We start from the raw sequence: 24,913 nt of genomic DNA on the forward strand, positions 1-24,913 counted from the left end.
AAAGCTTTTATAAGGATCGAGCTCGGCTGTCCACCGCAAGGCATCCTACTGCCAGTCCCAGCCCCTATGCCTTGGGGTGCCTCCTGATGCTCTTCACTGAGTATCCCATGGTCCCGAAGCATTTCCTTTGAAAAAATTAAGTGTCTAAACTACAGGTGGTGTAGCTTGCTTAACAGCCGGGATAATCCGCTGACTAGCAGACACTGCTACTAGGCACAAAGTATTTCCTGGGCTAGATGCAGTTAAAAATTTGTAATTAGATACTCTCGTTGGATGCTGAGAAAGCATTCCATAGAGTCTCCTGGCACGCCATATATGATTCTCTTAAAAAGCTTGGGGTAGGGGTCTAGGGGACCCTTTTATAGCCAAAATCACGGCCCTGTATCGCAATACGTCACCTAGGCTGAAGATAAATGGAACTGTAGCACCCTGAGGGCTCGGTTGCTACAGACATATTGCACCTCACCCAGAGGTGTGATATCTCACTCTCAGGTAAGGATGGAGTGTGGATCAGGACCCGACACCTGCATGCATTACACCACATTGCCATGGGGCAGGGTGACCAATATGCCCCTGAGATGGGCACGACAGTCCCTGTCCCTGGCTGGAGTGGGGGGAGGGAACACTGAGGAAGGGGAACCCTGTAGTGCAGGAGCAGGGAGGAAGCAGTTCCTGGGTGCATTGAGAAGGGAGTATAAAAGGTGGGCACCATCTTAGTTCAGTGCAGAGAAGTCTGAGCAGAAGTGGCAGGGAGCAGGGGCTCTGCATGAGCTCTGCTCCGGAGGCGGGCCTAGTAACAGAGGCCCAGGCCTGGAAGAGGGAGAAGGAAGGAAGAGGAGCGGAGAAGGCTCCAGGAACGAGGAATGAAGGGATCCCAGGGGTGCGGACGGGCGAGTCGCCACCGCACGCCCGAATCCACCTGCGTGGAGGGGTCAGGCCAAAGGGGGAGACCGGTCCCCGAACTAGTGGAGGCAGGAAACGACCCTCAGCTGGAAACCGGAGGCTCTGACATTTTATGTGGCGCAGCCCCTCGCTACACCCGCTAGGAAGGCACCACATAGGGTCAGGGAAACTGGCGCCAAGTTTACCAAGAGGAGGCCCGAGGCAGCCGGACAGAAGTGTTGGTAAGAAAGGCCAGACAAAGGACACACAAAGGGGGTCCTGTGAAGTGCTCCAAAGTTATCTGGGAGTTGTCTGAGCCCCTCACCTGGTGAGCACAGTACGACGTGGGCAGCCATTACCTGCAGACGTGGTCTGGATAATAAGAACTGTGAGTAAAGGCCCTGGACTGCATCACTGACTCCGTGTCGTTACTGCTGCTGCCCTGCACCATCACCCCCATCCTCCGCATACACTGCCCTGAGGCTATACTCCTCCCGTGGGGAGTTATGCTACGCTCTGCTGCACCCACAACACCAGCCTCAGCGGTCTGCCCTGTAGCGGCGGTTCACTCTGACCGCAATACACGCGTGGCGTAGTCGGACATTTAAACATCAAAACCACATAAATAGTTCCGCCACTGGTTTGACCGCCCTGAGCCACGGAACCGGGTCGCCGCCACGAAGACTACAACCACCAGCATCCACCAAAAAGGGTCCGGCTCCGGGTGTCCCAAGGCCCAGGGGGTGCGTCAGAACATTTTCATCACCTTTCACAATCACCAATGGGACAAGGCAGGGATGTCCTCTGTCCCCTCTCTTATACATCCTAGTGACGGAGCACCTGCTCTCATCAATTCGCCATAACCCCAATATTAGGTGGATTGAGGTGGGAGGCACCGAGTACAAGTGCTCTCTATTTGCTGATGATGTCCTAGTATATATCACTCAATCACATATATCCATCCATGCTGTTATGGCTGAAATAGATCACTTTGTTACATGGTAAAATTTTAAAATCAATGCAGCGAAGTCTGAGGCCCTCGATGTCTCCCTCCCCAAATCCATATAGGATTCCATCCAGTCTAACTTTCCCTTTGCCTGGTCCTCACAGGGTATCAAATACTTAGGAATTCCTATTCATAGAGACCTCTCCCATCTATGTTATCTTAATTTTGGGCCCTTTATTGAACAATTCCATACAGACCACGGTTGGCAAGTTAGAACTGTAAGATTCACTACGTGAACCGCTGGTGTTTTGTGGAAAAGCACATGTACACCGCGTTCCAAATTATTATGCAAAAAGTGTTTAGGAGTAATAAGGGAAGAATTTGTTTGTTTGTCAGTTAAACTCATTGATGGTGATGTGTGTCAGGGCTCTTTATATCACTGTAAGCAATTGCAGACACCTGTGCTAATTAGTTTGGCAGGTGTGTCCAATGAAAGGCAAGACTACTTAAGAAGGCTCTCTCACATTATTAAGCAGCCTACATTTTCTGCCAAAATGGGAAAGAAAAAGGATGTGTCGGCTGCTGAGAAGCAACAAATTGTGGAGTGTTTAGGTCAAGGCATGACTACAATCAACATTGTGCGATGATCAGGATGAAGTGTCTTGGCAATCAAGAAGTATGTAGCTGATTCACAGTACACACGTGTGCGTGCTGATAAGGGCAAATTGAGGACTCTTTCCTACAGGCAATTACGTCAGGTTGAAAGAGCAGCGGCAAAAAAGCCTTGTCATAGCAGCAGACAAGTTTTTGAAGCTGCTTGTGCCTCCAACGTCCCCCGAACAACAAGATGCAGGGTCCTTCAGAGGTTTGCAGCTGTGCATACGCCATCCTGTCGACCTCCTCTATCCACTTCACACAAGCAGAAACGGCTCCAGTGGGCCAAACATTACATGAAGACTGATTTCAAAACTGTTTTGTTCACGGATGAGTGCCGTGCAGCGCTCGATGGTCCAGATGGATGGAGTGGAGGATGGCTGGTTGATGGACACCCCACGCAAACACGGCTACAGCGCCAACAAGGAGGAGGTGGAGTAATGTTTTGGGCTGGAATCATGGGGAGAGAGATTGTCGGCCCCTTTAGGATCCCTGAAGGCGCTAAATATGATCTCCATAATGTATGTGGATTTTCTCAAACAGCACTTCCTGCCATGGTTCAAGAAGAAGAACCGTGTATTTCACAGCAAGATCATTTTTCTGCATGATAATGCACCATCTCATGCTGCACATAAAACATCTGCATCTCTGGCTGATATGGGCATAAAAGGGGACAAACTTATGGTGTGACCCCCATGCTCCCCTGACCTCTACCCCATTCAGAACATTTGGAGCATCATTAAAAGGAGTGTCTATGATGGCGGGAGGCAGTTCACATCTAAGCAACAGCTCTGGGAGGGTATTCTGTCCTCATGCAAAACAATTGAAGCAGAAACCATCCAAAACCTGACAAATTCAATGGACGAGAGAGTTCAGAAGCTCCTTTCGAACAAGGGGTCCTATGTGAAAATGTAACATCACCTAGAATAAAGTTTTGAGTTGAAAACTGTTTGATTTCAGTTTCTAACAACCTGCTAATGCTTATAATTTCAAAAATGACCATTTTTTTGGTCTTTATTAAAATGAAAAGGTTGATCGAAAAGTTTGGGGGATCTAAGAGTGTGGCAACCCAGTAGTCATGATTACTTCGAATTCTGACAATATGAGGGTCATGCTGCAGGTAGTGCAGCAAGAAGGCACTTATGTGTCTTGCGCATCTCGGAGCCCCAAAATTATTTTCCGGGCTAGATGCAGCTAAAAATTATTTTTAATTTTAAATCTGGTGGAGCTTATTATAGATGGCCTAATAGGATCAGTGCTGCACACTGCTACAAAGCCCAAATTATTTTGCAGTCAAGATACAGATAAACATGATTAGTAATTTGAAAGCTTAAAACGTTTGGTAGGGTGATTTTAACCAATCATCAAGCTTTTACTCTCCCCAGGATGACACAGGGGTAGAAAAGTCGTTTCGGATCCATGATTTGTTCATCTTTATGAACGTGAGTCTGTCTACATTATCAGTGGAGAGCCGCGTGCGCTTATCTGTCAGCACACCACCAGCAGCGCTGAACACACGTTCAGACAGAACGCTGGCTGCGGGGCATGACAAGATCTCCAAGGCGTAAGTGGCTAGCTCCGGCCATTTATCCAGATTGGAAGCCCAAAAAGAGCAAGGGTCCAGTGACACAGTCGTGGCTTCAATGTTTACTTGGAGATACTCCTGTACCATCGTCTCTAGGCGTTGACTATGTGTCAGACTTCTTGTCTCCTGTGGCCTTGCAAAGGATGGGCTAAAAAAGTGGTGAAATGATTCCGCAAAATTGATGTTACCAGCAGATACTGTGGTTCTGTTACGGTTTGAGTGCTGAACACTTGACGGTCCCACGGTTGGCAAGTTGGAACTGTGAGATTCACTATGTGCACCACTGGTATTTTGTGGAAAAGCACATGTAAGATTCTGCAACAGTCTCTGCTGATACTCCTGCATGCGTGCATCCCTTTCTATGGCAGGAATAATTTCTGCAAATTTACTTTTGTACCGGGGATCTAACAGTGTGGCAACCCAGTAGTCAGGATTATTTCTAATTCTCACAATTCGAGGGTCATGTTGCAGGTAGTGCAGCAAGAAGGCACTCATGTGTGTTGCGCATCCAGGAGCACCAAGTCCCTGTTGTGTTGGTGGCAAGGTAACAATCATGCTTCCTTCCTCTGTCCTCTCCCCCCAACCTCGCACAACAGAAATGTGATCAAGGTCTCCCTCATCTGATGAGTCTTCCATCAGTTCGTCCTCCACTTCTTCCTGGGCTCCTGCACCTTCCTCACTAGTTTGGCTGCTACCATGCGCCCTGGTAAAACCATCTCCCCCACCCTCACATGCCTGCCGCCTTGGTGCTGCCGACCTTCTGGACCTTGCAGATGTTAGCCCTTCCGCATACAACTCCTCCTCCTCTACTTCCTCCACCTCCTCTTGTGCCACCACCTGACTCCGAATTCTGTTTAACATGTGCTCCAGCATGTAAATCACTGGAATAGTCATGCTGATAATGGCATCGTCAGCACTAAACATCTTCGTCGCCATTTCAAAACTGTGCAGAAGGGTGCATAGGTCCCTGATCTGAGACCACTCCTCCAGCGTGATTTGCCCCACCTCTGAATCTCGTTGGCCCAGGCTATACGTCAGAACGTATTGCACCAGGGCTTGTCGGTGCTGCCACAGTCGCTGCAACATGTGCAGAGTTGAATTCCACCGGGTAGGCACATCGCATTTTAGCCGGTGAAGTGGCAGGCCCAACGACTTCTGTAGAGATGTAAGTCGCTGAGCTGCGGGATGCGAACGGCGGAAGTGAGCACACAGCGACCGTGCCCTCTGCAGAAGGCCATCTAGTCTGGGATAGTGGGCTAAAAATTGCTGGACAACCAGGTTCAACACGTGAGCCATACAAGGCACGTGTGTGACATTGCCCCGGCGAAGGGCCGCACCCAGGTTTGCAGCATTGTCGCACACGGCCTTCCCTGGTTTCAGGTCCAGTGGAGACAACCATTCATGAAATTGGTTCTCCAGAGCTGACCACAACTCCTCAGCTGTGTGACTCACATTTCCCAGACATTTCAATGTAAAAACCGCCTGATGACGTTGAGCCCTACTGCCAGCATAGTAAGGAGGTGTGCAGGATCCCTTCTGCGCAGTTAGAAAGCTTGTGGCATGACCAGACAGGCTTTGGGTGCAGGTGGAAGACCGAGAGGAGGTTGAGGAGGCAGAAGCAGTGGAGGAACTTTGACATAAAGAGGATTGACGCACAACTCGTGGGGACGGCAAGACTTGGACAGCAGCCCCTTGTCCTGCTGTCACCATAGTTACCCAGTGCCCAGTCAGCGACATGTAACGCCCCTGTCCATGCCTACTCGTCCAAGTGTCTGTGGTGAAATGCACCCTGTCACACACAGAGTTTCTCAAAGAAGCGGTGATGTTGTGTGCGACATGCTGGTGGAGCGCAGGCACACCTTTCTTTGAGAAGTAGTGCCGACTGGGCATCTGGTACTGGGGCACTGCGACGGACATAAGGTCTCGAAAATCCTCTGTGTCCACCAGGCGGAAAGGCAGCATTTCTGTAGCCAAGAGCTTGCAGATGGTGAAATTCAACCTCTTAACTTTCTCATGGCTAGGAGGAAATGGTCTTTTACTTGTCCACATCTGAGGGACCGAGGGCTGGCTATTGTGCTTAGACGGGGTTGATAAGGGTGTCCCCGGCAAACTGCCGGTCTGTGAGGAAGATGCAGGCGGACATGTTAGGTTGCCTTGATCCAAAGGTGGTGCTATCGATGTCGGACAGCGCTCAACACCAGCTGGTGTTACCACCTCCAAAGAAAATGATGACCTGCCAATCACGCTGGCTGTTGCGGGTAAAGAGGTGGCAGGTCTGCGCCCCAAAACAGGTGTGACTGCTGTCCCCCCAGTCACAGAGGATGAAGAGGCCGCGGATGCACAAGATATGGCAGACGGTGGTTGGCCCGGCCGGCTAGGCCACATTGTAGCACACTGAGCTTCCCACTGCAACTTATGCTTCATGTCCATGTGCCGGTTCATGCATGAAGTACTCAAACTATGTATTTTTTGGCCTCTACTTAGCTTTTGCTGACAAATGTTACAGATAACACGAGTTGGGTCATCTTTATCGATCTGAAAAAATGCCCAGGCTATGCAAGGCTTAGCACCCATGCGACCTGAAGAGCCACCACGACTTGTGGTGAGAGGCAGAGTTGTGTTTGAGGATGCAGTTGTTGACGTGCTTCCAGTACTACGTCTCTGTCCAGGAAGGCGCAACCTGACCTCGTCGTCACTAGTATCTTCCTCCACCTCCTCTGCTGACCTCATCTCTTGGCTGACTGTGGGTTGACAGTAAGTGGGATCTCCGACCTCATCATCATCACCCTGTGCGTTATCACACCCGTCGTCCTCAGAGCCAACCTGTTCCTGCCCTGACAAAAAACTAAAGTTGTCGCTCCAATCAGGTATTTGAGTCTTATCATCGTCTTCCTCATTGTCTCCACCAACAGGAGTTACAGTTTGGGAATGAGGGTCTACATTATGGTCAGAACCTTCTGCGTCTGGTCCTGGATCCGACTCATAAAGATTCTGGGCATCAGTGCAGATCATTTCCTCGTCTGGATTCACAGAAGCGCTGGAGTCGACCTCTGATTCCCAGGCTATAGTATGAGTAAACAGCTCTGCAGACTCAACCATCTGTTCTACCTCATACTCAGACGGGCAGCTGGAGATTTGGGAGCTGTGAGGAAGCAAGTGCGATTTGGGTGAAACCTTTGAGGACTGGAGTATTTGTGATGTTGAAGTTGATGTGGAGGAGAGCCCACTTAAAGGAGCACTTGATATCCGTTGAAGCACCTGCTGTTTTTGTGCCTCATCTGGAATTTGTAGCGATTGGCGTGGCCGTAAGAAAGGGATCTTATCACATTGCCCGCTAAAAGAAGTAGACATTTTAGTTTGGCTGGAAGATGGTCTTTCTTCTGCAGATGTTACTGTTGCTTTAACACCTACCCCACAGACACAACCTTTTTTCCCCTTCCCAACACGCCTATTCCCCTTTCCACCAGCAGCAGGCCTTTTTCCACTCATTTTGGTGGTTAACTAATTCACAACTCTGGAGTTGTTTGCACAAAAAAACAATGGATGGTAACCGAGCAGAGCTGAGTGGCCAAACTGTGGTATTAGGCCAAAACTATTGGCTGGGTTAGATGCAGAAAAAAATTATTTTGAATTTGCAACCTGATGGAGGTCAGTATAGATGGACTAATAGAGAAAGTCCGACACACTACTAGAAGGCCAAATATTTTTTCAGAGGTAGATGCAGAAAAAAATATATTCAGTTTGCAACCTGATGGAGGTCAGTATAGATGGATTAATAGAACAAGACCCACACACAGCTAGAAGCCCAATATTTTTTCAGAGGTAGATGCAGAAAAAACTATATTCAGTTTGCAACCTGATGGAGGTCAGTATAGATGGACTAATAGAACAAGTCCCACACACTGCTAGAAGCCCAAATATTTTTTCAGAGGTACTGTAGATGCAGATAAAAATTAGTTTTAATTTGCAACCTGATGGAGGTAAGTATAGATGGACTAATAGAGAAAGTCTGACACACTACTAGAAGGCCAAATATTTTTTCAGAGCTAGATGCAGAAAAAAATTATATTCAGTTTGCAACCTGATGGAGGTCAGTATAGATGGACTAATAGAGAAAGTCCGACACACTACTAGAAGGCCAAATATTTTTTCAGAGGTAGATGCAGAAAAAAATATATTCAGTTTGCAACCTGATGGAGGTCAGTATAGATGGATTAATAGAACAAGACCCACACACAGCTAGAAGCCCAATATTTTTTCAGAGGTAGATGCAGAAAAAAATATATTCAGTTTGCAACCTGATGGAGGTCAGTATAGATGGACTAATAGAGAAAGTCCGACACACTACTAGAAGGCCAAATATTTTTTCAGAGGTAGATGCAGAAAAAAATATATTCAGTTTGCAACCTGATGGAGGTCAGTATAGATGGATTAATAGAACAAGACCCACACACAGCTAGAAGCCCAATATTTTTTCAGAGGTAGATGCAGAAAAAAATATATTCAGTTTGCAACCTGATGGAGGTCAGTATAGATGGACTAATAGAACAAGTCCAACACACTGCTAGAAGCCCAAATATTTTTTCAGAGGTACTGTAGATGCAGATAAAAATTAGTTTTAATTTGCAACCTGATGGAGGTCAGTATAGATGGACTAATAGAGAAAGTCCGACACACTACTAGAAGGCCAAATATTTTTTCAGAGGTAGATGCAGAAAAAAATATATTCAGTTTGCAACCTGATGGAGGTCAGTATAGATGGACTAATACAACAAGTCCCGCACACAGCTAGAAGCCCAAATATTTTTTCAGAGGTACTGTAGATGCAGATAAAAATTATTTTTAATTTGCAACCTGATGGAGGTCAGTATAGATGGACTAATAGAGAAAGTCCGACACACTACTAGAAGGCCAAATATTTTTTCAGAGGTAGATGCAGAAAAAAATATATTCAGTTTGCAACCTGATGGAGGTCAGTATAGATGGACTAATACAACAAGTCCTGCACACAGCTAGAAGCCCAAATATTTTTTCAGAGGTACTGTAGATGCAGATAAAAATTATTTTTAATTTGCAACCTGATGGAGGTCAGTATAGATGGACTAATAGAGAAAGTCCGACACACTAATAGAAGGCCAAATATTTTTTCAGAGGTAGATGCAGAAAAAAATATATTCAGTTTGCAACCTGATGGAGGTCAGTATAGATGGACTAATACAACAAGTCCCACACACAGCTAGAAGCCCAAATATTTTTTCAGAGGTACTGTAGATGCAGATAAAAATTAGTTTTAATTTGCAACCTGATGGAGGTCAGTATAGATGGACTAATAGAGAAAGTCCGACACACTACAAGAAGGCCAAATATTTTTTCAGAGCTAGATGCAGAAAAAAATTATATTCAGTTTGCAACCTGATGGAGGTCAGTATAGATGGATTAATAGAACAAGACCCACACACAGCTAGAAGCCCAATATTTTTTCAGAGGTAGATGCAGAAAAAACTATATTCAGTTTGCAACCTGATGGAGGTCAGTATAGATGGACTAATAGAACAAGTCCCACACACTGCTAGAAGCCCAAATATTTTTTCAGAGGTACTGTAGATGCAGATAAAAATTAGTTTTAATTTGCAACCTGATGGAGGTCAGTATAGATGGACTAATAGAGAAAGTCCGACACACTACTAGAAGGCCAAATATTTTTTCAGAGTTAGATGCAGAAAAAAATATATTCAGTTTGCAACCTGATGGAGGTCAGTATAGATGGACTAATAGAACAAGTCCCACACACTGCTAGAAGCCCAAATATTTTTTCAGAGGTACTGTAGATGCAGATAAAAATTAGTTTTAATTTGCAACCTGATGGAGGTCAGTATAGATGGACTAATAGAGAAAGTCCGACACACTACTAGAAGGCCAAATATTTTTTCAGAGCTAGATGCAGAAAAAAATTATATTCAGTTTGCAACCTGATGGAGGTCAGTATAGATGGACTAATAGAGAAAGTCCGACACACTACTAGAAGGACAAATATTTTTTCAGAGGTAGATGCAGAAAAAAATATATTCAGTTTGCAACCTGATGGAGGTCAGTATAGATGGACTAATAGAGAAAGTCCGACACACTACTAGAAGGCCAAATATTTTTTCAGAGGTAGATGCAGAAAAAAATATATTCAGTTTGCAACCTGATGGAGGTCAGTATAGATGGATTAATAGAACAAGACCCACACACAGCTAGAAGCCCAATATTTTTTCAGAGGTAGATGCAGAAAAAAATATATTCAGTTTGCAACCTGATGGAGGTCAGTATAGATGGACTAATAGAACAAGTCCAACACACTGCTAGAAGCCCAAATATTTTTTCAGAGGTACTGTAGATGCAGATAAAAATTAGTTTTAATTTGCAACCTGATGGAGGTCAGTATAGATGGACTAATAGAGAAAGTCCGACACACTACTAGAAGGCCAAATATTTTTTCAGAGGTAGATGCAGAAAAAAATATATTCAGTTTGCAACCTGATGGAGGTCAGTATAGATGGACTAATACAACAAGTCCCGCACACAGCTAGAAGCCCAAATATTTTTTCAGAGGTACTGTAGATGCAGATAAAAATTATTTTTAATTTGCAACCTGATGGAGGTCAGTATAGATGGACTAATAGAGAAAGTCCGACACACTACTAGAAGGCCAAATATTTTTTCAGAGGTAGATGCAGAAAAAAATATATTCAGTTTGCAACCTGATGGAGGTCAGTATAGATGGACTAATACAACAAGTCCCGCACACAGCTAGAAGCCCAAATATTTTTTCAGAGGTACTGTAGATGCAGATAAAAATTATTTTTAATTTGCAACCTGATGGAGGTCAGTATAGATGGACTAATAGAGAAAGTCCGACACACTAATAGAAGGCCAAATATTTTTTCAGAGGTAGATGCAGAAAAAAATATATTCAGTTTGCAACCTGATGGAGGTCAGTATAGATGGACTAATACAACAAGTCCCACACACAGCTAGAAGCCCAAATATTTTTTCAGAGGTACTGTAGATGCAGATAAAAATTAGTTTTAATTTGCAACCTGATGGAGGTCAGTATAGATGGACTAATAGAGAAAGTCCGACACACTACAAGAAGGCCAAATATTTTTTCAGAGCTAGATGCAGAAAAAAATTATATTCAGTTTGCAACCTGATGGAGGTCAGTATAGATGGATTAATAGAACAAGACCCACACACAGCTAGAAGCCCAATATTTTTTCAGAGGTAGATGCAGAAAAAACTATATTCAGTTTGCAACCTGATGGAGGTCAGTATAGATGGACTAATAGAACAAGTCCCACACACTGCTAGAAGCCCAAATATTTTTTCAGAGGTACTGTAGATGCAGATAAAAATTAGTTTTAATTTGCAACCTGATGGAGGTCAGTATAGATGGACTAATAGAGAAAGTCCGACACACTACTAGAAGGCCAAATATTTTTTCAGAGCTGGATGCAGAAAAAAATTATATTTAGTTTGCAACCTGATGGAGGTCAGTATAGATGGACTAATAGAGAAAGTCCGACACACTACTAGAAGGCCAAATATTTTTTCAGAGTTAGATGCAGAAAAAAATATATTCAGTTTGCAACCTGATGGAGGTCAGTATAGATGGACTAATAGAACAAGTCCCACACACTGCTAGAAGCCCAAATATTTTTTCAGAGGTACTGTAGATGCAGATAAAAATTAGTTTTAATTTGCAACCTGATGGAGGTCAGTATAGATGGACTAATAGAGAAAGTCCGACACACTACTAGAAGGTCAAATATTTTTTCAGAGCTAGATGCAGAAAAAAATTATATTCAGTTTGCAACCTGATGGAGGTCAGTATAGATGGACTAATAGAGAAAGTCCGACACACTACTAGAAGGCCAAATATTTTTTCAGAGGTAGATGCAGAAAAAAATATATTCAGTTTGCAACCTGATGGAGGTCAGTATAGATGGATTAATAGAACAAGACCCACACACAGCTAGAAGCCCAATATTTTTTCAGAGGTAGATGCAGAAAAAAATATATTCAGTTTGCAACCTGATGGAGGTCAGTATAGATGGACTAATAGAACAAGTCCCACACACTGCTAGAAGCCCAAATATTTTTTCAGAGGTACTGTAGATGCAGATAAAAATTAGTTTTAATTTGCAACCTGATGGAGGTCAGTATAGATGGACTAATAGAATGATGCTATGCCCAAAAGATTTTACTTCACTAGGTGCAGTAAAAAAATTGGTATTCTATACACAGGTGGTATATCTTGCAACACAGATAGGCTAATCCACTGACTAACACACTCTGCAATAGGCCAAAAAGGATTAGCTTTGCTAGATTCAGCCAAATGCTGTGAAAAAAAACTTGCACAGCACTGGCACAGACCTGCCTGGCAAAAACTGATAGGAACTCATGTAACCTAGTCCTGAAAAGGACTGCAATTACAATTAGTCTTTACTCCCACAACCGATCTATTTAAGAGCACAGACCTCCCTGATAAAAGTCGTAGGAAATGCTGTAACCTAGTCCTTAAAAGGACTGCAATCACAACTATTCCCTACTCCCAAGCTATCTGTATATTTGTGCGAAAATTGGCTTGAAATTAACAAGGTATAGCGCACACAGCAACAGCGGTGCCGTCTAACACGCAGCTGCAGCAGTGAGAAAATGGTGGCGACGGGGAAAATGGCTTGGTCTTATAGGGCAAGGACATGTGACATACACTGCCAATGACACATGCCCTTGCTTGTGTGAAAAAAAAGCACTTCGCTCCATGTGTGCGCTGCTGATAGGCTGACAGATTGCACCTCCCCACTGTAAATGCGGGAAAGAGAAAAAAAAATGGAGATCTTCATTGTTCCTGCAGAGATCCATCCCCTGCCCCTCCCCCCACCCCGCTGTACACTCAAACTGCGTATTAACATTAATTTTCATCATTACTGAGAAAAAATCCAGTTATGATTTTGGTGCACGAACAGTTATCGAACATAACCTCGAACAGCCGAATTTTTCTCAAATTGTTCATGTTCGCCGAACGGCTCGAACACCGCCCAAAACAGCTCGAATTTGAGATTGGCGAACAGTTCGAGTAGAACAACGCTCATCTCTAGTCATGCGTTCTAGGGTTAACCACTGTTTTTGGTATAAATTATTTTACCACATGTCAAACAATTTACCAGTTGGTGCAGTAGATTCTAAGAAAACCAGCAGACTCCGCATTCATGATCTGCATGTTTTTGAGTCTGTGTATTTGAATAATTATTTGAAAGGGAGTGTGTTCAAAATAATAGCAGTGTGGAGTTCAATTAGTGAGGTCAATCATTCTGTGAAGAAACAGATGTGAATCAGGTGGCCTTTATTTAAGGGTGAAGCCAGGACATGTTGTACATGCATTTCTCCTTGAAAGGCTGAGTAATATGGGTCGTTTGAGATGTTGTTCAGAAGAACAGCGTACTTTGATTAAAAAGTTGATTGGAGAGGGTAAAACTTATAAAGAAGTACAGACAATGATAGGCTGTTCAGCTAAAATCTCCAATGCTTTAAAATGGAAAGCAAAGCCAGAGAGACATGGAAGGCAATAGAAGACATCCATTCTAATGGATCGAAGAATAGCCAGAATGGCAAAGGCTCAGCAAATGATCAGCTCCAGGATGATCAAATACAGCTTCAGGTTACCTGTGAGTACGGTGACTGTTAGAAGACGCCTGTGTGAAGCTAATCTCTTAGCAAGAAGTCCCCGCAAAGTCCAACTGTTAAAAAAAAGACATGTACTGAAGCGGATACAATTTGCAAAAGAACATAGCAACTGGCCTAAAGAGACATGGAGAAACGTTTTGTGGACTGATGAAAGTAAAATTGGGTACAATAGCTACAGACAGTTGATCAGACAAAGCCCAAACTCTGCATTCAAGCCACAGTACACTCTGAAGACCGTGAAGCATGGTGGAGCAAGCATCATGATATGGGCATATTTCTCTTAAAATACTTGAAGAGGTTACGTTTCCTTACGCTGAAGAGGATATGCCCTTGAAATGGGTGTTTCAACAAGACAATGACCCTAAACACACCAGTAAATGAGCAAAATGGTGTTTCCAAAAAAAATTGGGGTTATGGAGTGGCCAGCCCAAAGATGTCTCTTTGTTCAGTTACTTGAATACTACTTCAACTAACCTTTGCCTTTTTATTTTCAGATGCCTCCTTGTAATACCCCAGAGATGGGTATCACTATAATTTTATGTATTGTCACTCATAATATTGGAGTTTAGTGTTCTTTCATGTAAGAATTGGTCCAAGTGATACTGTATATCAGCACTCATTGCAGCAGCCCAGGTAGTGATAAGCTAGGATAATCATTGAGGCAGTTGCTAGGCGGATGGCTTAGTGGGTGGAGCCTCTGGGTTTACTTAAAATAGCTGCAACCATTATTTCAGTCAGAGTTCCAGTGAGCACCTCAGAGGACAGTTGGGGACCAGCCAGTGAAGCAGCCAGAAAACATGTGAGGGGATTCATTTTCCCTTTCGCAGTGGGCTGAATAGGGATGGACTGACCCGAGTAAACCTGTAGGATAGCCTGAGGACTAGCACCCTTGAGGCAGATGGAATGCCCCGGTCTGCACAGCACCCTAAGCCTACCAGAATACCACTCTATGTAAGCAGGAGTAGGGGCCTGAAGGGTAGTCCCCCATGATGAAGATGGGTAACAGGAGTCCTGCAACATAATGAAGGTCAGAGGAAGCAGGGATATAGGGGTCCGCTGGGGAAAGTTGCCCCCATGTGTGTCCATTATTTATTTTTACTCTGCACAAGAGCACCAGGCACCGAGCACAGCCACCCAAAACCTCATGTGACAGTAAGGAAGGATCCGACACATGCCCGGTGTACTGGTTACCCCCTGCGCTCCAGGGTGTCAAACAAACATACTGTACATATAACTTTGGGCCTAAACCATTTTAAAAAAATTAAGGAGCAAGGCCTTAGATAGGTGAATGAGCAAACTTAAAACACATACACAGCTTATTAACCTGTAAAGCTGCTGGAGAGACAAAACATCAGCCCTTTTCCTGGGTCAAAGTCTAAGTAATTATGAACAAAGTAAATGAAAGTGAAACTTTCATTGCTAACTGTATAAACAGTCTATTAAACAATGGGTCAAGAGAAAGTAGAATACAAGATTTATATGTTTTGGCTATGTACATTTTGCAATTCAGCTGTCTCAGTAAAATAAATAAAATATACAAATAAATAAATTGTGTTATATACAGTACAGACCAAAAGTTTGGACACACATTCTCATTTAAAGATTTTTCTGTATTTTCATAACTATGAAAATTGTACATTCACACTGAAGGCATCAAAACTATGAATTAACACATGTGGAATTATATACTTAACAAAAAAGTGTGAAACAACTGAAAATATGTCTTATATTCTAGACTGCAAATATGTCTTATATTCTAGGTTCTTCAAAGTAGCCACCTTTTGCTTTGATGACTGCTTTGCACACTCTTGGCATTCTCTTGATGAGCTTCAAGAGGTAGTCACCGGAAATGGTTTTCACTTCACAGGTGTGCCCTGTTAGGTTTAATAAGTAGGATTTCTTGCCTTATAAATGGGGTTGGGACCATCAGTTGTATTGTGCAGAAGTCAGGTGGATACACAGCTGATAGTCCTACTGAACAGACGGTTAGAATTTGTATTATGGCAAGCGAAAAGCAGCTAAGTAAAGAAAAACGAGTGGCCATCATTACTTTAAGAAATGAAGGTCAGTCAGTGCGAAAAATTGGGGAAACTTTGAAAGTGTCCCCAAGTGCAGTTGCAAAAACCATCAAGCGCTAAAAAGAAACTGGCTCACATGAGGACCGCTCCAGGAAAGGAAGACCAAGAGTCACCTCTGCTTCTGAGGATAGGTTTATCAGAGTCACCAGCCTCAGAAATCGCAGGTTAACAGCAGCTCAGATTAGAGACCAGGTCAATGTCACACAGAGTTCTAGCAGCAGACACATCTCTTCAACAACTGATAAGAGGAGACTTTGTGCAGCAGGCCTTCATGGTAAAATAGCTGCTAGGAAACCACTGCTAAGGACAGGCAACAAGCAGAAGAGACTTGTTTGGGCTAAAGAACACAAGGAATGGACATAAGACCAGTGGAAATCTGTGCTTTGGTCTGATGAGTCCAAATTTGAGATCAGGACCAGGGTGTGCCGAGGTTTCATCAATGTGTCTCATCTTCAGTATAATTACCTGGCTATTTAGCCAGCTTTTCCTTAGATTGCTGCCAATTGTAGCTTTGCTCAAGAGCTGTGGGTTTGCTCTGTGCTCCAAGCCTTGTATTCTGATCTTTACTGCTCGACTTTGAATTTGCCTTGACCATCCGTTTGCCTAGCCCTTTTGTCGTGATCTGCTACCTTTTTGGAATTCTGACCTTGGACTGTTACTTGACTATGGCTCTGTCTCACCCCTCAATCTATGTTGTACCCTCCTGGCTTTTGACCTCGGACCTCTTGACTACCCAGCCTCACGGCTTGTCCATGAGTAATGAATAGCGTCAAAATTTTGTGCAGATGCCATGATGACTTTTCACATCCACAGCTTTTCTCTGTAGACTTCCATCTACACTGGTTTTCTGCAGCACATCCCAACACGGTGCCCTTAAAAATATCATTGTCATTATAATGACCCTGAATACAAATATCTGCCCTACGCTGTGCCCTTGAATAAATGATTCCACCTCACTGTGATACTTGCACAAAAATGTAACCCTTTCACTGTCTGCCTTTTTAAACTATAACTGCCACACTGTCTGCCCTATTTAGCTATGAGTGACCTCACATTGTCCTCCCTTGTTAGCTATAACCCCACACTGCATGCCTGTACTAGCTATAACAACCACACTGTCCCCCTTTTGAACTATAATCACCACTCAATGTCTGCCTTTATTAGTGATTACTGACACACTGTCCCTATCTTCAGTTTCCCCTCCATGCTGCCCCTTTTCCATACTTGGCCCCCCTCTTCACACTGTCTCCTCACATTGTGTCCCCCTTGTCTATTCTTTACACTGTTCCCCCTCCTTGCACTTTTTCCCCTCTGCATACTTTTCCACATACTGTGCCCTCATACTGTCCCCCACACTTTTCCCTCTCTATACTGTATCTCAAATTGTCCCTTCACACTGTGTTCACCCATACTGCCCAGTTACTATAGTGTGCCTCATCTTACACTTTTTCCCCTCTGCATGCTATATTTTCCATATTGGTAATGTAAAACTTTCCCCCATACTGCCCCCTCTCCATACTGTCCTCCATACTGTCCCCTCACTCTGCCCAGTATCTATACTGTGTCCACTCCTCACACTTCGACCTTCTACACACTTTCCCACTTACTGTGAACTCATACTGTCTCACCACGCTGCTCCACTTCTATATTTTTTCCCATAATGTCCTCTAACATTGTGTCTCTCCATACTGCCAAGACTCTATAGTGTGCTCCCCTCCTCACACTCCCCCCCTTTGTATACTGCCTTCTCCTTACCGTGTCCACCCTATCCCTCCACACAGACCTTTCTCTATATTGTCCCCTCACACTATGCACTGCTTCGTCTCTATAATCTGTTTCCTTCTCACAATTTCCCCACTATGGTGCACCCACATGCTGTCCCATCTCTGTACTGTCCACCCTATACTTCCTAGTCTCTATACTGTGCTTCCTAACAGTTCCCCCTTTCAATAAAACAAAACTGTATATTCAGCTCTATTGGAGAACTTACTGTACCTTTCCACCATCTTCTCCTCTGCAGTGGAGGAGTGATGTCAGAAGCATTTTCAGGTGACCTCTTCATGCTGCTGTACATTGACATGACCCAGGAAGTGAAACAGCCAAAGCTTTAATTGTCAGAAAGAAAACAGTACAATTGATAGCAGGGAGCTAGCTTTTTACCTGTTCGCTGAGCAGCCTGTCAGTTTAGCAACCGGAGTGGAGAACAACTGAATCCCATGCGATGGGGTGGCAAAATACTGCCACCCAAGAGACACCTCAGATCGCTGCATGAGTTTAGAGAGAGGTGATCCAACAGCGGCCCCTGCTGATTGCGCCCGGGGCACCTGCTCCCCACTGGTTATGCCACTTTTTTGACCGCTTACTTGTGCATTCATCTAGTTCTTAGGGCCATAAATAAAATTTTAATCCTTGACTAAACATACAAAGACAAAAAAAAGTATTCAGTACCTGGATCAGACCCAAATACGTATTCTCCTTGCTTCTAATTTTCTCTTTCAGGCACAGGAGCCTACACATTGACACTTTAAAATGTCAGAACCTGTTGCAATGTCATCAAAACCTGAATAGGAGCTAGTTGTGAAGGAATTACCAGTAGTGTTGAGCGAGCATGCTCGACACTGCTCGGTACTCGCCCACACTACTCGGGATGTTCGGCAAGCACCGAGCATTTCCGGGTTACTCGGGCGGGAGCTCTGGTCTACGCCCTGCATGTTTGGTGCTCTTTACAGAGCCAATGAACATGCAGGGATTGCCAGCCAGTCACTGTAATGCCGCAGCCATGTTGTTTTTGGGCATTCCAGTGATTGGCTGGCCGCACAGCGTCACCTCGAGTATTTAAAACCGGGCGCCGCCATCTTGGACACAGTCGCTCCGGATCAGACAGTGTAGGGACAGCGCTGCTGATTTAGAGAGAGATATATCCTGCAAAATAGTTAGTGTAGGGTCAGTAAAGGCTGCCAGATCAAACAAACAGTCCTTCTCAGGACCAATATCCATCCCAGATATCAGGCAGGCAGGCAGGCTGTATAGGAGATGCAGTGGTTATACCAGCAAACGCTGCATTACAGTCCTGTGTGCTCCTGTTGCTGAAATTACTGGACTTAGCTCCAGGTTTCGTGGGCCAGGAAAAATTCTTCTTTTTCATCTAAATCCTCTTTTTTTTTTCCTCCTTCACACTGTACAAATACCCGTCCCATTAAACTTCTGGTGTCCCCCCCCCCCCCCCCCAAAAAAAAAAGTGTGTCTCTGATTTTCCAGACACAAATATATCTGTTGAAAATAGTCTGGTGTAGGCTAGAGAGACAGAAGTGTGCTTTTGCTGTTCCACGGTAAAAAATCTCTATTATCCTGCTCTTGGCATTTATTGCCGTAAAAAAAAAATAATAGTGTCTCCCTGATTGTTCAGACACAAATATATCTGTTGAAAATAGTCTGGTGTAGGCCAGAGAAAAAGAAGTGTGGTTTTGCAGTTCCATGGGCCATTTGGATCTAAAATAAACAGTTTGAGTGTGTCGCTCACTGTTCAGCCGCAAATATATATATTTAAAAAAGTCTGGTATACACCAGTAAATTATAACTGTGGTTTTGCTGTTCCACGGTAAAAAATCTCGATTATCCTGTGTTTGGCATTTTTTGCCGTAAAAAAAAAAATAATAGCGTCTCCCTGATTTTTCAGACACAAATATATCTGTTGAAAATAGTCTGGTGTAGGCCAGAGAGACAGAAGTGTGCTTTTGCTGTTCCACGGTAAAAAATCTCTATTATCCGGCTCTTGGCATTTTTTGTCGTAAAAAAAAAAATAATAGTGTCTCCCTAATTTTTCAGACACAAATATATCTGTTGAAAATAGTCTGCTGTAGGCCCGAGAAATACAAGTGTGGTTTTGCAGTTCCAAGGTTCAAACCTCTGTATTATCCACTTTTGGGCCATTTGTATCTAAAAAAAAACAGTTTGAGTGTGTCGTTCACTGTTCAGCCGCAAATATATATATATTTTAAAAAGTCTGGTATACACCAGAAAATTATAACTGTGGTTTTGCTGTTCCACGGTAAAAAATCTCTATTATCCTGCTTTTGGCATTTTTTGCCGTAAAAAATAAATAGTGTCTCCTGATTGTTCAGACACAAATATATCTGTTGAAAATAGTCTGGTGTAGGCCCCAGAAATACAAGTGTGGTTTTGCAGTTCCACGGGTCAAATCTCTGTATTATCCTGCCTTTTTCCATTTTTTACCGTAAAGAAAAACAGTAGTGTCTCCTGATTGTTCAGACACAAATATATCTGTTGAAAATAGTCTAGTGTAGTCCCGAGAAATACAGGTGTGGTTTTGCAGTTCCGTGGGTCGAATCTCTGTATTATCCTGCTTTTCGCAATTTTTGGCCGTAAAAAATAAATAATAGTGTCTCCTGATTGTTCAGACACAAATATATCTGTTGAAAATAGTCTGGTGTAGGCCCGAGAAATACAAGTGTGGTTTTACAGTTCCACGGTTCAAACCTCTGTATTATCCACTTTTGGGCCATTTGTATCTAAAAAAAACAGTTTGAGTGTGTCGCTCACTGTTCAGCCGCAAATATATATATTTAAAAAAGTCTGGTATGCATACACCAGTAAACTATAACTGTGGTTTTGCTGTTCCACGGTAAGAAATCTCTATTATTCAGCTTTTGGTATTTTTTCCGTAAAGAAAAACAGTAATATTTTCTCCCTGATTGTTCAGATTGTTTAAAAGAGTCGGGTGTAGGCCAGAGAAATAGAACTGTGGTTTTCCTCTTCCTTTTCTAATCTACTTTTTATTACCCTTTTTCCATTGATAGTGCGAGTGTAAGCTAATTTACTTACTTTACAATGGGCAAGGCGCGTGGCAAGGGACGTGGAAGTGGACGTTCTGGTGATGGTGCGTGCAGAGGACGGGGCCGTGGCCAAGGTGAAAATGAGCCACAACCAACAGCCACATCTTCTCGCTCCCACTTCTTGACCGAATTACTAGGGAAGCACAGAACAACACCAGTATTGCGAACTGATCAGTGTGAACAGGTTATTAATTGGACAGCAGATAATACTTCCAGTTACCTGGGCACCACCACCTCCGGGCTGTCTTCCACACGGTCGACTCTTAGTAGCCGTGAGTCTCGACTGCATACTCCTCCTCACCCTAATGCTCCTTCCTCCCCCCATGCTGAGTGTCGTCAGACAGCAACTGATCCCACACTTGGACACTCTGAAGAGCTGTTCACTGTTCCATTTCCAGATTTGTGCCCCTCGCCTGCTCCGCTTGAAGAGGTGGAAGAGGAGATCCCAGGTAGCGATGCCCAAACATTTAAACCGCAACGGCCACAGGAAGTCGACGCTGGCAATTTGTCACAAGAAGTGGACGATGACGAGACACACTTGCCAGGAAGTGAGGAGGAGGATCGTGCTGCGCAAGTGGAAGAGGAGGAGGAGATGGATGATTTAGTAACTGACCCAACGTGGCAGGAGGACATGCAGAGTGAGGCCAGCAGCACACAGGGGGAGGGAGGCAGAGTACCCCAACAGGCAGGAAGAAGCAGTGTGGTGGCCGCAGACAGAAGGCGGGCAACAGTTCCCCGTAACACCAACACGAGAGACATTGCCAGAACAACCGGTAGGTCTTCCAGAGTCTGGAATTTTTTTAAAGACTCTGCTGATAACCCCAAACAGGCCATTTGTACCACCTGCCATGCCAGCATCAGCAGGGGTGACAAAACTACCAGCCTGACCACCACCAGCATGATCAGGCACATGGCAGCAAAGCACCCGACTTTGTGGGGCGAACCCCAGGGTCCACGACCAGTGTCAGCGGGTGTCACCACTGCTTTTTCCACTGTTGTGCGTGCAATAGAACCCCCTGTTGTGTGTGCAAGGCAATCCCCTGTCCATACTGCATGCAAAGATGCCCCCTCCTCTCAGTCTTCACTTGTTATGGCAGTTTCTCAAGAAACAGCATCGACGTCCACGTCCATGTCCTACCGCAGCGTTTAATTGTCCATATCCCAGACCTTTGAATGAAAGCTGAAATTTGCAGCTAACGCCCCACAGGCCACAGTCCTAAATTGGCACATTTCACGACTGCTTGCATTGGAAATGCTGCCTTTAAGGCTGGTGGAGATGGAATCGTTCCGCAACCTTATGGCAGTGGCCATCCCTCTGTACTCGGTCCCCAGCCGACACTATTTTGCCCGGTGTGCCATCCCGCACAACACAAGCACGTGTCCCAAAACATCTGCCGTGCCCTCAACAAAGCAGTTACTGGGAGAGTCCACCTGACAATGGACACGAGGACAAGTGCTTGTGACCAGGGACGGTACATCTCCCTGAAGGCACACTGGGTAAGCATAGTGGAAGCCGGGACCCAGTCGGACCTTGGGACGGAACACATCCTCCCCACACCGAGGATTGCGGGCCCTGTGTCAGTCAGAGTTGCCCCCACAGTGTACAGCTCCTGCGCATCATCCTCCTCCTCCTCATATTCAGCCTCCATCTCAGATATCACCACATCAGTTACAAGCTGGAAGCACTGCAGTACTGCCTCCGCCAAGCGGCAACAGGCTGTGCTGAAACTCATAAGCTTAGGTGAGAAACCTCACACTGCTTGTGAGTTGTGGACAACTGTGAAAGAGCAGGCAGATCTGTGGCTGAGACCGCTGAACCTACATCCAGTCATGGTCGTGTGTCACAATGGCCGTAACCTGGTGGCGGCTCAGAGGCGAGGCGAGATCACACACGTACCATGCCTGGCTCATGTGCTTAACCTCGTGGTTCAGCGGTTTCTTAAATCGTACCCCGAGTTGCCAGATCTGCTCGTCAAAGTACGCCGCCAGTCAGCTCATTTTCGCAAGTCGGCTACAGCTTCCGCCGCCCTTGCTGTGTTGCAGCAGCGTTTGCAGCTTCCGTCACACCGACTGGTGTGTGATGTCCCCACACGTTGGATCTCTACCCTCCAAATGTTGCAAAGGATTTGTGAGCAGAAGAGAGCAGTTGTGGAGAACCAGCTGCAACAAGGCCGTCGATATTCAGGTCAGACTCCACACATAAGACCTCAGGAGTGGACCTGGATGTCTGACATCTGTATCATCTTGACAAACTTTGAGGAGTCCACCCAGATGGTGAGTGGCGATGACGCCATCATTAGCGTCAGCATTCCACTTGTCTGTCTTTTGCAATGCTTTCTGCAGAGAATTAAAGAGGAGGCATTGCAGCCAGAGTATGATGAGATGGATGAAGAAGCCGTAGCGGTCGATTACACACAGCCCAGCCTCATCTCATCCCATCTGCATTGGGGGACAATGAGGGAGAGGAGGAGGAGGAGGAAGAACAGGAGCTTGTATCATGCGCTGTAGACGGTAGTACCTGTACAACTGTCATACCGTCGGTTCAGCGTGGGTGGCCTGAGGACAGGGGGGAGGAGGAGGAGGAGGAGGAGAGCATGGTCAGTCGTCATCTTGGTGAGGACACGGAAGTCATGCCCTTTACCAGTCTGGCAAGCATGGCTGACTTTATGTTACGCTGCCTTAACCGTGACCCTCGCTTTGTCAAAATGTTGGGTGACAGTAATTACTGGTTGGTGACACTTTTAGACCCCCGCTACAAGGAGAACTTTCACTCTCTTATTCCTGAGGTGGAGAGGTCTACAAAAATGGGGCAGTACAAGAAGGCCCTTGCTGCAGAACTGTTAAAAAAGTTCCCATCTGAACACGCTAGCGGCAGAGGTCACAGTTCGTTGACCAACCAAGCCGTACAAGCGAGAAAGAGGCAACTCCAATCCAGCAGAGGCAGGGGAACACTGTCAACATTCTGGGACAGTTTTCTGAGACCCGCCCAGCTTACAGGCCCTGAGGCGCGGGGTACTCTCACAAGGAGTGGAAAGTTTCAAAAGATGGTGAGGAAGTACCTTGCTGCTCGTACCAGCATCCTCCGTGATTCCTCTGTGCCTTTTAATTATTTTGTATCCAAGCTGGACACTTGGAATGAACTCAATCTGTACGCCTTGGAGGACCTGGCCTGCCCTGCCACTAGCGTGTTATCGGAGCGTGTTTTTAGTGCCGCTGGGGGAATTATAACTGATAAGCGCACTCGCCTGTCAACTGACAATGCTGACAAGCTGATCCTTATCAAAATGAACAAGGGCTGGATTGGGCAGACTTCTCATCACCACCAAATGACAGCAGAGTAACATAAAGTCAAATCCACTGTGTTTTTTCGGGAGGTGTATTCACATGCACCACTTCACACCCACACATGGGTATATGCTTCCTCATTTCAGCTGTTTTATGTTCTTCTCCTTATCCTCAGCCTCCACCACCACTATACCACCAGGGTGACCGTGGTCCATGTTGCCATTATTGAAATTTCCTCCCTCCTTATTTTTGTCAGCTTTTGATTGGAAGGCATAAGCAAAGACTGTGGGAGACCCACTCCCCAATAATGGGAATAATATTTTTAAGATGCTGTACTGTATGACTCTTGTAAGGGGCATTGCAAGTTCCTCCATCCTAATTTTTGGCAGCTTTTGCTTGCAAGGCATAAGCAAATACTATGGGTGACCCACTCCCCAATCATGGGAATAATGTTTGCAATATGCTGTACTGCATGGCTCTTGAAAGGGGCATTGCAAGTTGCTCCGTCCTAATTTTTGACAGCTTTTGCTTGGAAGGCATAAGAAAGTAATATGGGAGACCAACTCCCCAATCAAGGGAATAATGTTTGTAATATGCTGTACTGCATGGCTCTTGTAAGGGGCATTGCAAGTTCCTCCATCCTAATTTTTGGCAGCTTTTGCTTGGAAGGCATAAGCAAATACTATGAGAGACCCACTCCCCAATAATGGGAATACTGTTTTTAAGATGCTGTACTGTATGGCTCATGTAAGAAGCATTAAAAGCGTCTTGTTAAGTTACTGCGACCTCCACCACTTTTCCGAGGGGCATTAAAAGCGTCTTGTTAAGCTTCTGTGACCTCCACCACTTTTCCGAGGGGCATTACAAGCGTCTTGATAAGCTACTGGGACCTCCATGTCTC

The sequence above is a fragment of the Phyllobates terribilis genome, unplaced genomic scaffold (genome assembly GCF_046119375.1).
Source record: "Phyllobates terribilis strain yellow unplaced genomic scaffold, ASM4611937v1 Scaffold_1__5_contigs__length_1240528914, whole genome shotgun sequence".
NCBI lineage: Eukaryota > Metazoa > Chordata > Amphibia > Anura > Dendrobatidae > Phyllobates > Phyllobates terribilis.